Raw genomic sequence first — 17413 nt, 5'->3', positions numbered from 1 at the left:
GGTTCGTCCTCCGCAGGAGACTTTTCTGCAATCAGACTTTGACCTGCACAACAAAGAAAAAATGGCGTTTATAATTCCAGAGGCAGGTCTGCCCCTGAGTGATTCACTGACTGCCCATACCACAAATATACCCAGTTGCATCACATATCCGGCAGTGGAGGAAGGGACTGCATTTGAAATAAAACAGCACATGTTAAATATTCTACCTACGTTTCATGGGTTGTCATCTGATGATCCTAACATGCACATTGCAGAATTTTTAATGGGGTGTAAAAACATTTTGGTGAGAGGATTTTCAGCTGAATCTATTAAGCTGCGGTTATTTCCATACACTCTAAAAGATCAGGCAAGAAGATGGCTCCTCACACTCCCATCAGGAAGCATTACAACTTGGGCCCAACTCAGTGAAAAATTTTTAAACAAGTATTATCTGGCTTCTAAGACCCTTGACATGAGAACTCAGATTTTATCTTTTGCCCAAAAACCAAATGAAGAGTTTCATGAGGCGTGGGAGCGATTTAAGGAGTTGATTAGAAAATGTCCACATTCGGGTATTAACACTACTGATCAAATGCACATATTTTTCAGAGGGTTGAATATGACTACAAAAACTCTTGTCAACGCTTCATGCGGAGGTACGTACAAAGACAAAAATGCACAAGAGGCTTGTTTGTTATTTGAAAAAATGGCAGAAGATACTCAGCAGTGGGCAGTGGAGCAACCACAATCTAGGTCAGCTTTTGAGATGCCAAATGGTTCTCCATATGTTACAACACAAATTGAAAAAATGGAGAAAAGGCTAGAAGCAAAATTTGACATGTTATTACAGAGAATGCCAGGTTCACAGGTTGCTGTACAGCAGCCTTTACAAGCTGCCTGCAGCATTTGCAACTTGACAAATCATGATTTTTTGAGCTGTCCACATAAAGATGCTTATCCGGAATTTACAACAGAGCAGGTTAATTCATTTAACAATTTCCAGCGTCCCCGATATGACCCGTATTCTAATTTCTACAACCCAGGTTGGAGAGATCATCCTAATTTAAGGTGGGACAAGGAACAGCACACTAGGCCTCAATTTCAACAGCAGGTACAGCAACCTGCTGCACCTAAGGCTGCTTGGGAAGTTGCAATTGAAAAATTGGCAAATACTACCACTCAAGAAATTCAAAATCTACATGCAGCAGTGAAAAACATCGAAAAACAGATGGGGCAGATTGCTTTACAGGTTTCAGAAAGAGCTCCGGGTACATTTCCTAGTCAAACAGTACCTAATCCAAGAGGACGAGAAGAATGCAATGCTATACGGACTCTACGGTCTGGCAAAAGTTACAACAACAAACATGAAAATTCTGTTCGGAATTCACAGGCAGCAGAACTACCCCAAACTAAATCTGCAATTATTGAAGATTCTGAAATTTCTGCAGATTCTGGGCAGTCCCAAGACAGATCCGAAAATACTGCAGAAGCTTCCACAAAAACTGCAGAACGTGTTTACGAACCCCCTATGCTTTATCCAGAAAGGTTGAGACCTAAAGCTAAAGATCAACAGTTAGCAGATTTTATGAAAACTTTGGCTAAAGTTCAAATTAATCTGCCGTTAATTGATGCCATCAAGAACATTCCGTCTTATGCCAAGTTTTTGAAGGATGTTTGCACAAAGGAAAAGAAGCTTGTTGATTTTGAGAAAGTGATTCTTACAGAACAATGCAGTGCGGTCTTATTACATAAATTGCCTCCAAAGAAAAAAGATCCAGGGAGTTTTACTATCTCTTGCACCATTGGAAATTGTGATTTTAGTAGTGCTTTAATTGATTTAGGTGCTAGTGTAAACTTAATGCCATATTCTGTTTTCAAACGTTTAGGTGAAGGAGAGCTGAAGCCAACCTCCAGTATTATTCAATTGGCTGACCGTTCAATTACCTACCCTAAAGGAGTCATTGAAGATGTTATTGTGAAGGTTGACAATTTATATTTACCAGCTGATTTTATGGTGTTGGACATGGATGAGGATTTGACAACGCCCATTATTTTGGGCCGCCCATTTCTGGCAACAGCCCGAACTCTTATTGACGTTGAAGCCGGAACATTAACATTCCGAGTTGAAAATCAAACTGTTGTTTTCAAGTTGTTTGAAGCAAGCATACATTCAGGTGACAAGCAAGAATGCATGCGTGTTGATGCATTGGATGGTTTACCAAGTGCCAAGTTTATGAACAGATCATCAACTGACCATCTGTCCATAAAGCCCCCGAATTTAACTCCTGATTTTACAAGTCCTAAACCACAGCAGCAAAGGGTGCTACATGAAGACCAGCCAATGAACACATTGAAAAAACATGAAAATTTGCCAAGCAGCCCAAATTTTAAGAAAATACAGCCTGGTAAAGAAGTGTGGTTATTAAGTTCAGATTTCAAGTCATTTCCAGGGAAACAAGAGTCTAGATGGAAAGGCCCTTTTCTGGTTACTAAAGTTTTTCAGAATGGTAATGTGGACATTAAGGCTAAGGGCACAGATTTCTCATTGAAGGTGACCAAACATCAACTAAAACCATGCATAGAGAAATTTGGTGTAGGTGAGTCTTTGACTCTAAAGGCACCAATGATCTAGCCACCGGACTTCCGCAACGTCTAGCTACAGACTTAAAATAAAGCGCTTATTGGGAGGCAACCCAATTTTTCTAAACTCTTTCTTAATTTTAATTTTCGTTTGATTTTCTCTTTAATATAAAAAAATAAAAAATAAAACATACATAAAAAAAATAAAAAAATAAAAATAAAAAAAACAAAATTTGAAAAAAATGGAAGATTGCATATTGATTTTATTTACCCAGTTTATTTGATTTTATTTTAATTTTTAAACGCATATTGGTTAATTGCAGGTTGCGAACGTGGAAAATAAAACGCGTCCTATGCTGGAATCCTGCACCCAGCAGCAAGTCTATCGTTCACATCAACCACATCTACACTATGCTGGAAATTGAAAGCAGTCAACATAAAAAGTCATTCACAGATGCAAGTTTGGGGGTGATTGTTGCAGATCCAGCACATAAACAGAATTTAGAGCAGTTAATTTCTGCAGCTCAATTTTGCGATGCATGGAGGAAGCACAATTAAATCACAGATCCATACACCACAGAACTGAGTACAGATATTATTACCAGATCTACAACAATTCCACTTGCAAGGATATGAAATTTTACCTCCCAGATTCACCGATCTGGGTTCTTGGAAGCTTGTCCCGTTTTTGTCTATTGCAGCTGAGGTTTCGCCGTCCATTTTATTTCCCACGGATCTATCAGTGACCACATTTCCTGCACAGTTCACAACAAGAAGACTAATGACACTTTGATTTTCATGATCCAGGTTATGTATCACTTAAAACACACAAGCTTGTGAAAGTCATATTTTCTGAAGGTCTTATTAGTGTTGTTATTTGTTCATCAGTCTCCCGCACTTCAACTTCACTTTCATCATATCATGTTAGTCAGTATGTTGTTCGTTCGATTCATGTTCATACCCGCATATACATATGGTGTTTGTTATTATTTTTCAAAGTTCCATGGACGAAATAAATCATGACATTTAACCAAGAACAGGGATGAGTTTATACCTTCATAATCGAAAGATCAAAACCTTCATGATGGGCCATGCTTTATGTCCAGTGGAGTTTCAGTTTGAGAGTTCTTTCTCGGGTCTGTCACAGATCTGAGTGTTGTGCACACATACCACACCATTATAATTATATGCATAGGTGATGAAGCTATTTTTGTCATTAACCTACGGAGTACAAGATTTTTACCTTTTGCAGGAACCAGATCTGCATGGTAGCTGGTTTGCATTGCGTTTTCCTTGTCATGGCTAAACTTCCAGATCGAGAACCTGTGCACATAAACAAGATACCACATCAGTCTACACATGCAGTGTGGAGTATATGAGACGCAAAAATGGACAAGGTTTACCTCTGTGGTAGGGCTGTTTTCGGATTTTTGCAGAGGAAGGTGTGTGTGGTTGCGCGGCTAAGGGTGAAGAGGAGTAAGGAAATGAGAGACAAATGTGATAGAAGGAGAGCTCTTTTTCATTTTAGAGAGCAATTTCTGATTTTAGTGAGAGCGAGGGCTGAAAAATAAAATAGAAGATTGGTAGGAAAAGGAATGCAGAACTGAGATGGTTTAAAAGTTTTTTTAGCTTTTCTAGAAAGAGAGATGGACAAATGGGTTTATCTAAACCTTTTATTTGGAATCCTAAGGTGTGGTGAAACGGATGCGCGACACGTGTGCCTATTTTCAGCTTCACGGGCTACTCAAGGAGGATGGTTTTGCAGTGGTAGAGAGCCGTTGGCTCTGTGGTACTGACTGACACATAAAAAAATAAAAAAAATAAATCAAAAAATTATCACTGAGGACTGATAAGGATTTTTTTTCTGACAAGAGACATTGCTCACGCCATATGCAAATTCGCATGCCAGCTGCATGCCAATCAAATATCTCAGAGCATCCAATGCCATTCAAAATCTCAGAGTTTCTTTAATCCAATGGACGCCAGCTGCATGCCCTTCTCAGAGCAAGGCCCTGATGTAAGCCACGTGATGCCCTGCTGATTTCAAATACTGTGTACAGCAGGCGTGCAAGTGAAGGTGGCGTGCAAGTTGGTTTTCATTGCATGGGCTTTGTGTGGTTTTTATTTGGCCACACCTATATCAACCACAACGTCACTTCCAAAGCCAGGTAGTCTTTTTTCTTTTTCTTTGGTTATTGTTACTCATTTTCCTTGTTATAATTATTATTTGTTAGTTTAAGTTTATTTTATTTTTGTCATTTTTTATTTTAGTTTCTTTTATTTTATTTTCTACACCTTGAGGACAAAGTGTGACATAAGTTTGGGGGTGGGAAAGTAAATTTTAGTTTTTTTTGTTGTGTCAAGTTTAAAAATTTTCATTATTCCTAAGTTAATATCCATAGAGTATTTTAAGCGTTAGAACAAATGGACATGGTGAAAGTTAATCCCACATTAGAGTCTTTTCTATTTATCGTTGCTTAGACACTAATTCATGAATTATACTTTGAACTTTGCACATCACACCAACATGGTTTGTGGGGAGTGAGATTGAAATACTTGCTTTTAGTCTAAGTTTATTTTTAATTTTTAATTTTTATTTTAAGTAAAGTCAGTTATTAGTGTGAAAAAAAAAAAAAATAAAGTAATAATTGTCTCACCCGAGGTTCTGCCTAGTAACCGGGCCAGTCCTGCCTAATCAGCAGTGATTCTCGCGTCAAACGGTAGAGTTTTGGCATGAGGCAGGGTGGTTAGTTGGTTTCGTAGCCTTTTCAGCTTGGGTTAATAAGTCCTTAGGGGTGTTCTACACCTAGTGTCCTAAAGCCCTAGTGGTTTGGGAGTCATTGACCTAAAGCTTGCTACATGGGTTGGATCGAAAGCTTAAGTAAACCGACATTGCACGACCACTACTGTTACTGGAGAAAAAAAAAATTGTTATATATGAAAAAAAAAAAAGTGAAAAAGAAAAAAAAAAGAAAAAGAAAGAGAGTTATATTTAAAGTTACTATGTGTGAAATAAATAAGGACGAGAGGTAAGGGTTTTAGTCGAGTCTCCTTAATTATGTTGGTTCACTTTACACCAAAGGAAGTTTGTGAATTCTTTTCTAATTGATTCTAAATGGCTTAGACTCTGTGGTGGGATTGGTTGGAACTTTTGAAAAGATGTTCTAGTTTTTAAAATTTGCTATGGATTGCAACTTTGAAGGTGAAAATTTTTGTCAGTTAAGTTTAGCTAGTTGTCTAGTTTGTTAAGTTTTTATCTTTGTTTGAGTCTTGTTTTGCTTGAGGACAAGCAAAAAGCTAAGTCTGGGGGTATTTGATGAGTAGATTTTATATTATATATTTTACCCTAATCTTAGTATATTTTGGTTAATATTTTGGAAGAATTTTGATACTTTGAATTGTATTTTCAATATAGGACTTTCGGCTTCGTCTGGAGCAAAACAGGATCAAATGGACGAATTTTGGAGTAATTCCAGTTGGAGGACGTTCGTGAGTCACTTAGCTTGATCGTATCAAAATTTGGGATTTTTCCACCAAGCGGTGATTTTCTGACGATGAAATAAAGAAGCAGTGCGCAGTGCTGGAAAGTGACGTTTTTGGGCTTAAATTGCGTTTTTGGAGCCCAAGATGACCTCGGATGGGTTCGTGGCCTTCTGGAAAAGTGTTCAGAATAGTCCAAACATTAAATCCAGCTATATTGGGCCAGTTTTGGAGCAGCTTATGGGCCAAAACGTGGCTGTTCAGATTTTAGACTAATTTTTATCATTTAATTTAGGGTTATGTTTTCTAGGGTTTTTGGGGTGGTGGCTTGGAAAATATATTGCTTGGCCGTCTACAGTTTTGGAGGACGCTTTATTTTATGCAATATTGGAGACAGAGAGAAGTGCTAGGGTTTTGAAGATTTTCTACTTGAAGGTGTTTTCAATCCTTTTCTTAATAGATATTTCTATGATTTCAATTATGAATATGCGGAACTAATTTCTTTTGCTAGGGCGAAGCCTTGAGCCTTAGCATGAATATGTGATTTTTATTTAATTGCTTATGATCGATTGCATGCGTACTTTGAATTGTTAATCACCGGGATAAAAACTATCTAATTGTCGTAATGCCTGATCACCATTAGGATCTTTAGAAAAGTAATTTGATGCAATTTTGGTCGGAAGGTTCCCTGAAATTGACGCTGGCTTCTTGTGATTAATAATTGTAATTTCTCTTAGGATGAATATCACGTCTTAAGGATTGCATGGTTTTTCAAAGGATTTTCATAAAGCATAATGAGTCTTTCATGTTCATATTTGATCCGAACGTCCGGACGGGTTGCATGTTAGATATACGTTCTACGTTGGAGGTTCCAAGTAGAATATGAATTAGGAAAATCTAACCTTCAAAGTGGTATGTGTAGATCATAAGTAATGAGTAAAAATTCATAGGATTACTAGGTGATGGTGGAACCCTAGTGCCTTCTCAATTTGATTTTCTCAAAACTGTTTTCTTCTCTCTAGTTTTAATATTGCAGATTGTCTTATCATTAATAGTTAAATTCGTTTTTAATTTAAGTAAATTATAAAATCAATCATCTAAATTTCTACTTTACAATCATTAATTGGAATCTGATTTGTTTCGAATTATTTAATAATCCCTGTGGAGAATGACCTTGCGAGATCCGTTTATACTACAATAACCTTGTGATTCTTGCAAGTAAAATAGAAGGTTTTTATCGCATTCACATAAGCAGTAAAAATCCTATCAGTATAGAAAAGCGAAGCAAGAGGCGAAGAAAGCTGTGAGAGAAGCTAAGTTAGCGGCTTATGACGATATGTATAAGCGACTAGATACCAAAGAAGGAGAGTTGGATATCTATAAACTAGCTAGAGCAAGGGAAAAGAAGACAAGGGACCTAAACCAAGTGAGGTGCATCAAGGATGAGGATGGAAAGGTTCTTGCTACAGAGAACGCGGTTAAAGACAGATGGAAAGGTTATTTTCATAATCTTTTCAATGAAGGACATGAAATGAGTGCTTCTTTAGGGGAGTTGAGTAACTCAGAAGAGGGTAGAAACTACTCTTTTTATCGTAGAATCCGGAAGGAAGAAGTGGTTGTAGCTTTGAAGAAGATGAAGCATAGAAAAGCAGTAGGCCCAGACGATATACCAATCGAAGTGTGGAAAGTTTTGGGAGAGACAGGTATAACATGGCTCACTGACCTTTTCAATAGGATTTTGACAATGAAGAAGATGCCAAATGAGTGGCGAATGAGCACTTTGGTGCCTATCTACAAGAATAAGGGCGATGTACAAAATTGCATGAACTATAGGGGTATTAAGCTAATGAGTCATACAATGAAGCTCTGGGAGAGAGTCATTGAGCATAGATTGAGGCAAGAGACACGGGTTTCGGACAACCAATTCGGGTTCATGCCAGGGCGCTCAACCATGGAGGCAATCTATCTCTTACGAAGATTGATGGAAAGATATAGAGATGGGAAAAAGGATTTACACATGGTCTTTATAGATTTGGAAAAAGCGTATGATAGGGTCCCAAGAGACATTCTTTGGAGGATTTTAGAGAAGAAAGGAGTACGAGTAGCATATATCCAAGCTATACAGGATATGTATGAAGGAGCAAAGACTGTCGTAAGAACTCATGAAGGACAAACCGAAAGCTTTCCCATAACTGTAGGATTACATCAAGGCTCATCCTTAGGTCCTTACCTTTTTGCGTTGGTAATGGATGAGTTAACAGGACATATTCAAGATGATATTCCTTGGTGTATGCTTTTCGCAGACGATATAGTGTTGATAGATGAAACTCAGGAAGGGGTAAATGCAAAGCTTAACCTTTGGAAAGAAGTGTTGGAATCTAAAGGTCTTCGCCTAAGCCGATCAAAGACAGAATATATGGAGTGCAAGTTTAGTGCAAATGGAGGCCAAAACGAGTTAGGGGTGAGGATCGGAGATCAAGAAATACCAAAGAGCGACCGTTTTCGTTACCTAGGATCTATCTTGCAAAAGAACGGAGAATTAGATGGAGATCTCAACCATAGAATACAAGCTGGATGGATGAAGTGGAAGAGTGCATCTGGCGTGTTGTGTGACCGTCGTATGCCACTGAAGCTCAAGGGAAAATTTTATAGGACGGCAATAAGGCCGGCGATGCTGTATGGCACAGAATGTTGGGCGGTGAAGCATCAAGACGTACACAAAATGGGTGTAGCGGAGATGAGGATGCTTCGTTGGATGTGTGGGCACACGAGAAAGGATAAGATTAGGAATGAGGATATCCGGGGTAAAGTAGGAGTAGCCGAAATTGAAGGAAAGATGAGAGAAAATCGGTTACGGTGGTTTGGACATGTGCAAAGAAGGCCTACTGACGCTCCGATTAGAAGATGCGACTATGGGACAGAGGTTCAGGGCCGAAGGGGTAGAGGAAGACCTAGGAAAACTTTGGAAGAGACCTTGAGAAAAGACTTAGAGTACTTGGATCTAACGGAGGACATGACACAGGACAGAACACAATGGCGTTCTAAGATTCACATAGCCGATCCCACTCAGTGACTTGGATTTTCCAAGTCTCCAACCGAGAAGTTTTCCTCACTCGGGAAATTAAGGGAACACTACCTCAACCTACATGCTCCACTCACAAAGCTTCAACATACAAGCTTCAACAAAAGAAAATTCAAAGAACTTAGCGAAGAAGGCTTTGGTGTATTTAACACAATACGTTGAAATGAAGGAAAGCTTATTTATTGATATCCCCGATAAGTTACAAATATGTACATATACTTGAGTCAAAATAAACAAACAAGAGGGAGCCTTCACAAAGGTTGCTTAGGAGAAGTCTCAGCAGTCGGTAGAGCCCCAGAAAGAGAAGGCACCGGAGGGGGATCATTCGGAGCCTCAGTACTGGACAAAACCCCAGAAGGAGGAGGCATCAGAGGTTGATCATTTGGAGCTTCATTACGCGGTACAGCCCCAGAAGACGAAGGCAATAAATGCCTTTGGAACAAACCCACAAATCTCTGATGATCAAGTAAAACCTGACCATCAGATTCCTTCATCTGGTCAAGCTTCCTCTTCATGTTTGTAGCATAGTCATGTGCGAGCCGGTGCAACTGTTTATTCTCATGCTTGAGCCCTCTAATCTCCTGTTTGAGACTCATCACTTCAGCCGCCAATGATTCAACTTGGCGGGTTCGAGCAAATAGGCGTTGGGCCATATTAGACACAGAACCTGCACACTGAACACTGAGAACCAGAGAATCCTTAACAGCTAACTCATCAGACCGTTTGGAAAGTAGTCTGTTATCTTTGGGAGTGAGAAGGTTCCTGGCCACTACCGCAGCGGTCATATCATTCTTCATCACGGAATCCCTAACGGTAAGAGGACCAGTAGGGGAGGCGAAGGATGGGCGCCATATGTTGTCTAGAGAAGGCGGGGCTGCCTCTTCAACAAGGTTCAAGTCAAAACGATGGTCGGAGGGGCCAGACATTTTCAAAGGTGTTGAAGAGAGAAGAGGTCGGACAAATCAAGATCTTAGAAGTGCAAGAATGGAGCTTCTACTGGTGGATATTCAAGTGTGCTTTGGAACTTAATGTCAGCCCCTACAAAAATCTGCACTCGACGAAGCTTTAGAAATCGAAGAGGCGCCTGCTCAGAAATCGAAGAGGCGTTTGCTTTCTCAAAAACTGGGCTGCTCAGAGACCACGAGGGTCGATCTCAGAAATCGAAGAGGTGTTTACTTTCTCAAAAGCTGGGCTGCTCAAAGACCACGAAGGCCGATCTCAGAAATCGAAGAGGCTTGCTTTCTCAAAAGATGGGCTGCTCAGAGACCACGAGGGCCGATCTCAGAAATCGAAGAGGCACCTACTTTTCCAGCCTTGTCAGCACCTGTCACACGCACACTCAGCTTTGCGGAAATTATGGGCATTCTGTCGAAGATTTTTGGCGAAGTAGAAAGCACATGAATCGTACTGTTCAATCACCCACTTCCCACACGCAACAGTAACTCATGGGTACCACAGATAACTTTGCCAAAGTTCTCTGACAAAGTTGAGACTTGTGAAGCTTGCAGCTCCCGCTACATCGCTCTGACCAAGAAGAGTAAAAGAATTGCAAAGAAACAACACTAACAAAGTTTAGACACATAAATTTTGAAGGTCTAGCTACCATATTATTACCCACAAGGGTAAAGGAACAATACCACTGCTGGATAATTGGAAAGTCCCGGTGTGTCAACCTCTGTTCTTCGTGGCAAGGTAGACTAGCAAACATGCCCAACCTTTACTCACATTCGAGAAAACACTCCCAACAGGATTGCTTGCTCCAAAATCGAAGACGCACCGCCCTCCGAATCTCGAGAGCCAGACTCCCAACATGATTACTTTCTCAAAAATCGAAGAGAGGGTAAAGGAACAGTACCACTGCTGGATAATTGGAAAGTCCCTGTGTGTCAACCTTTGTGCTTCGTGGCAAGGTAGACTAGCAAACATGCCCAACCTTTACTCACATTCGAGAAAACACTACCAACAAGATTGCTTGCTCCAAAATCGAAGAGGCACCGCCCTTCGAATCTCGAGAGCCAGACTCCCAACATGATTACTTTCTCAAAAATCGAAGAGAGGGTAAAGGAACAGTACCACTGCTGGATAATTGGAAAGTCCCTGTGTGTCAACCTCTGTGCTTCGTGGCAAGGTAGACTAGCAAACATGCCCAACCTTTACTCACATTCGAGAAAACACTCCCAACAAGATTGCTTGCTCCAAAATCGAAGAGGCACTGCCCTCCGAATCTCGAGAGCCAGACTCCCAACATGATTACTTTCTCAAAAATCGAAGAGACACCGCTCTCCGAATCTCGAGAGCCAGACCCCCAGCAGGATTGCTTTCTCAAAAATCGAAGAGGCATCGTTCTCCGAATCTCGAGAGCCAGATCCCCGACAGGATTGCTTGTTCGAAAACCGAAGAGGCACCACTTTCCCAACTTCAAGAGCTGGATCACCTTGGATAAAGCTTGTTTGTAATCTTCACACGCAACATCAGCTTTCCAGATACCACAGACCACTTTTTCAAAGTGCTCTGACAGAGTTAAAACATGTGAAGCTGGCAGCTCCCACTACCGTGCTATGACCAAGCAAGGTAAAGGAATAGCATTATTACTTGATGTTAGGGAGACTCCTATATATGTCGACCTCTATCCCTAACGGACAGGCAGACCTGCAAAAATGCTCAACCCTTTCTCTTATCTGAGAGGGCACTCCCAACGAAGCCTTTCGAAATATTCAGCTTTCTTTCCCCCCGATAATACCTCTGTAAACAAGCTATACTAGAGCAAGAATATCTCATATCATCAGGGTTAAAAGCAAGAGTATCCCATATCATGCTTTTTCCCTGTCTTTTCCTTTGGCCTTGTTCTTACCTGCAAGACAAGGAGAAAGAGAGCAATTAGTCAGCACTTGGAATCAAGCTTCCAGCCAGGAACTGACTGCCTGGAACCCCTTACCTGATTACTTACCTGGCATTGCTCTCGAGTACTCATCTTCAACATCTTATGCTTCTAAGGAAGATACCGCATCTGCCTGTGAAACAGATAGGGCAAGTGAGAAGGATACAAGGAAGCATGTGGAGACAAGCGTAACAGCACACGTGCCGATACATCCACTACTCTGTCAAAAGAAAAAGTATCCCATATCAGCAGGGTCGAACGTACTCTAGATTTGATGGACTTGTTTTGACCCTCAAATTCTTCAGTCGGCCTTATACTCTGGAGGAAACCAGAAAACCCTCCAGCCCGGTTCAAGAATAAGCCTGTGGAAAGTTACTTCTTTAAAAGCAAAAGTATCCCATATCATCTCTTCTCATTTTTCTTCTCTTTATCCTTCATGCTGCCTGCAAGATAGGGAGAATGTGAACAATCAGCCGGAGCTCTGATTGCTTACCTTGTCTGTCACCTCTTTCAGCAGATCCTCTAGCCCGGCGACTTGGGGGACTCCTACTACATGGTTTGTATCGCGCTTGACCAAGCCTGAAACTACAAGTAAGCTTCAAGTGAAATTGATACATTACCTTGTGCATCTCCACCAGTTACAGATACCACCCCTGGATGGAGGAAGAGTACTTCCAGAGAAGATGCCACATCTACCTATGAGACAGATAAGGCAAGTCAAGACGATACCACACTCCGAGACTTAGAAGTTTCGTGGTTACAAGATCATTCTCCCACAATATTTCCTAATGTCATTTGTACTAAATCATTCACTTGTACTCACTAAAGGAAAGCTTGAACCTATGTACTTGTGTAAACCCTTCACAATTAATGAGAACTCCTCTATTCCGTGGACGTAGCCAATCTGGGTGAACCACGTACATCTTGTGTGTGCTTTCCTATCTCTATCCATTTATATACTTATCCACACTAATGACCGGAGCAATCTAGCGAAGATCACAAAAAGTGACCGTTTTCGCTACCTAGGATCTACCTTGCAAGAGAACGGAGAATTAGATGGAGATCTCAACCATAGAATACAAGCTGGATGGATGAAGTGTAAGAGTGCATCCGGCGTGTTGTGTGACTGTCGTAGGCCACTGAAGCTCAAGGGAAAATTTTATAGGACGGCAATAAGGCCAGCGATGTTGTATGGCACAGAATGTTGGGCGGTGAAGCATCAAGACGTACACAAAATGGGTGTAGCGGAGATGAGGATGCTTCGTGGGATGTATGGGCACACGAGAAAGGATAAGATTGGGAATGAGGATATCCGAGGTAAAGTAGGAGTAGCCAAAATTGAAGGAAATATGAGAGAAAATCAGTTCCGGTGGTTTGGACATGTGCAAAGAAGGCCTACTGACGCTCCGGTTCGAAAATGTGACTACGGGACAGAGGTTCAGGGCCGAAGGGGTAGAGGAAGACCTAGGAAAACTTTGGAAGAGACCCTAAGAAAAGACTTGAGTACTTGGATCTAACGGAGGACATGACACAAAACCGAGCGCAATGGCGTTCTAGGATTCATATAGCCGACCCCACTTAGTGGGAAAAGGCTTTGTTGTTGTTGTTGTTGTTGTTGTATGCTTTTGAATTTATACATTGTGATATTTGGGGACCTCATAGAATAGCATCTCATTCTGGTGCTCGTTATTTTCTTACAATTGTTGATGATTATACACGTAGTACAAGGGTTTATTTAATGCACCATAAATCTGAAAGTCAATAATTGCTCAAGTCCTTCTTTGCATATGCCAACACACAATTCAGCCACAAATTAAAACCATCCACACAGATAATGGGGGAGAGTTTCTTTCCACGCCCATGCTTGATTTTTTTTTTTCGCACTCATGGTGTTGTTTTTCAAAGATCATGTGTCTCCACCCCTCACCAAAATGGGGTTGTGGAGCACAAGCATCGACATATCCTTCAAACAGCCAGGTCTTAACAATTCCTATCAAATTTGCCTCTTAGTTTTTTGGGAAGATTGTATTCTTATGACGGTTTATCTCATCAATTGTATACCTACACCACTATTGTTTGGGCTCATGCTCTATGAAAGATTATTTGGTCATTCGTCATCTTATACACATCTTCATACTTTTCGGTGTTTAGTATATGCCACCAATGTTCAACCTATGCATAAATTTGACGTTCAGGCTAAGAAGTGTATATTCATTGGGTATCCTTTTGGTTAAAAAGCATATAAATTGTATGACCTTTATTCGAAAAAAATCTTTACAAGTCATTATGTTGTTTTTCACAAGGATATTTTTCCTTATCATATCCCAAACACTCAATCATCCCTAGTCCTACCCGCACTTGTTGAACCTCCAAACATTTTACCACCATTAGACATCCTCCCACAAATATCACCATTTCACAACATGGCCTATTCCTCTTCACCAAACCCAAAGCAACTAGTCATTGAGCCTACACCAACCCCATATGACTTGGTAGTAGCTACTTTAAGCCCAATGGACGTCCAAATTGCAAATGAACCCGCACCAGCTGCACAAACTGCAAGTGAACCCACACCAGCTGCTCCTTTACGATGATTTGACTGTGTATCAATTCCGCTAATAAAACTCCAAGGTTATGTTTTCTATAATATTACGTTGCCCCTTGCTCAATTCTCGTCTGCTAGTCCTAATACATGGTACCATCTTTTGAACTATTTATCTTATCATGGTTTATCTCACACTCATTTGGCTTTTCTTGCAAGCATTTCACCCATTATTGAGCTTACGAGTTAGGCCGAAGCTAGTCAAGATCCTTAGTGGCAGCATGCCATGTATTGGTTGTGAAGATTTTCGTGGGGAAGGGTCCTCGGCACCTCAGCACATCTCCCCAAGGGATTGCCACTTTGGATGTGCAGTAAGGCTTTTGCTTGTTGATGTGCTACAAGAAGAGGACAAAGTTAGTTTTGAAAGGTGACTTTGTCAGGCATCAGGTGTAGGCCTTAAGGCTCGTAATAAAAACTAAGTGCTAGGCATGCCATTGCTATCTCAGTATAGCAGATGTAGAACAAATGTGTTTTAGTCGATTACTTGCTCCCCAATTTATTCGGACTTCTTGTTATCAAAGGATTGTTGTGGATGGGTTAAGTCCACATTAAGTTCTTTTTCTTGCCTTGTGACCAAGGACTTTTAGTTCATAGTCTTGTATGTTCGAATGAAGGGAGTCCAGATCCCCTTTAAGCCATTTAGCCATTTGCTTGGTTCTTGATTGATTTTAATGATAACATATCCATTAAACTAACCAAATCTAGATGCAAATGAGACTGTTAAAGTAGGAAAACAGGTGAATATAACTTGAACACATACTAGAGATGAATTATGTAATAGGTCTACAAATATAAGTACAAACACATGGAAGTCAGGCAAGATTTCACCTTGTCTATCAAGGTTGAACCTCTTGCAGCCACTTCTCTTTGAGTTTACAGAGGTTTATATGCTGGAAAGGGATGGATGGTAAATAGGTTTACATAAGGGAATCGATACTATGCCACTGAGGGAGGTAGCAGAGCTCTTAAACTAGAGAAAGATAGGCTTTCTAAGGAGATCTAAACAAGAGATAACTTGTTGCTAAAAAGATTTGAGATCTAGGCTGATTACAACTTTTAGATGCAGATTTGGCTTGAGAGCATAGTTTGTATGTTTGTTTCTTTGATTGGTTGAGTGTCCTTGTCTCTAGGGCATTTTCTTCCTTTTATAGACCTAGCCCAATTGTTGTAGCTTTGCTCTTGCCTGAAAGCATTTGAAGGGTAGTGAGTCACCAACGTTTTACTTAGAATGCCACTGAAAAGTGTTCTTTAGCTGGTAGCAAGTTAGTCTCCATCAGTTATCATTTAAATCATAAGCACATGGCCTATACATTAATAGGAAGGCACCAATTTGTCTCTGGACCTGGTGCTGGGCTTCAGGCAAGTCTTTTTCTAATTGGCATCTTTGGGCTTTCTCACACTTGCAGCTCAATGTTCAAATATTAACCCCAACAATGCCTCCTTTAATGATTGTTGATTTTGCAACCTAGGACGTTAATAATGATTAAATAGTCGTTGCATGCACTTACTCGGGACTTGCACTAAGCAACCGTTGTTAACAAAACCTTTGCACTAACCCACGAACTCTATCGTTAATCATCCACTTACTATACAAACCTCACTTAACCTCTTTGGCAAAGTATGTTAGCCATTTCAGGCCTTCAAATTTTAGAAACTTCTCTTGTTCTTCAGTTCTTACCCCCCAATTCCGATTTTCTTCCCATCTTCTCCTTAAAATCATTCAATGGCACCCAAAGTTGCTTGAACTTCATATCCTTGCGAGACTAGTTAGGGGATTTCCACCATGTGCCGCTTACTCAACAGCCTTCATTGCCCTTGGGTAGGCCTGCAGACCTCTCTTTTCCTCGAGGAGGGAGGAATGCACTCCTTGGGACCTGCATGGACTTCTCAGGTCCTAATTGCTGTTGAAAACAACATGCCTAAGGAGAAATGGTTCACCCCGAACCTATTTTTGGCCGAGTTGGGCATCTCCTCATCCAAATGGTCAAACCATCGTCGTGGGTTCCTTCTGATGAAGGATGAAGGATGGATGCAATGGATAAATGAGCTCAAGCCAACCTTTAAGCAAAAATGGATAAACAATGGTATCTATGAGCTGATAATGCTCTCTAAGAGCATCGTGACCGTTAAGCCCGAGCTTCTTAATATAGCCGTCCTCTTCAGGAACTCAGGCGTCAACACTTTTGACTTCAAGGTGTGCCTCATGTCTCTTACCATCATTGACATGGCACAGGTCTTCAGGCTAAGGCCTTCGTGCAGAATTGTGAACGTTACCCACGATTGGGCTCATCTCTCTCAGCCGACTGCTGAGAGCTCGAGCAGTCCTCCCTCCTTTCTTTATTTGGAGTATAACTCTGGAACTTTCAAGAGTTATGGAACTTCATTCAAGTGTTTTATCCCGTTTGTCAAGGAGGAATTTGGCCCCTCTTTTTCCAACGCCAACAGAGACCAAGAGCATATGTATTTTCTACTATATTGGCTCAATAAGCATGTCTTCCCAAACAAGTCCAAGGGAGTAAAAGTTGAATGGATCCCTCTGGTGGAAACTCTACACAATTTCAATGTTGTGGCAACGGGCCCTTTCATCCTCTTACCTCTATCATCTTCTTTTCAAGATGACTAAGGGCGAGCCATTTAAGACCAACCTGAATGAACCTGTTTGGATTATCCAATTGTATAAGCTTCGGGCTCTTAATCTTGAATTCCTTGAAGGAGTGGCCCCTGCCCGAATTCTAGCTAAAGCCTCTCCTACAAATCATTCCACATTCTGCTATCTGTACTCATTCAGAGATAGTCGTCAAGCAAGATAAAG

The 17413-nt window shown here is 40.8% G+C and overlaps 1 long non-coding RNA gene and 1 other non-coding gene across 2 annotated transcripts; both read right to left on the bottom strand.

Annotated features, from left to right (window-relative positions):
• Positions 1-448: 448 nt before the first annotated feature.
• LOC126598250 (small nucleolar RNA R71) lies at positions 449-553 on the bottom strand. Its single transcript, XR_007614764.1, has one exon. It is a non-coding gene; the product is annotated as a small nucleolar RNA R71 (small nucleolar RNA).
• A 2803-nt stretch (positions 554-3356) lies between these two features.
• Positions 3357-4107, bottom strand: LOC126596921 (uncharacterized). Its single transcript, XR_007614068.1, has 4 exons — positions 3963-4107; positions 3803-3882; positions 3614-3708; positions 3357-3467 (listed from the first exon to the last, which is right to left on the bottom strand). It is a non-coding gene; the product is annotated as an uncharacterized LOC126596921 (long non-coding RNA).
• Between the last annotated feature and the right edge of the window lie 13306 nt (positions 4108-17413).

Source organism: Malus sylvestris, chromosome 13, assembly GCF_916048215.2.
Source record: "Malus sylvestris chromosome 13, drMalSylv7.2, whole genome shotgun sequence".
In the NCBI taxonomy this organism is placed as follows: Eukaryota; Viridiplantae; Streptophyta; class Magnoliopsida; order Rosales; family Rosaceae; genus Malus; species Malus sylvestris.
This window is presented reverse-complemented; position numbering and strand designations above follow the sequence as displayed.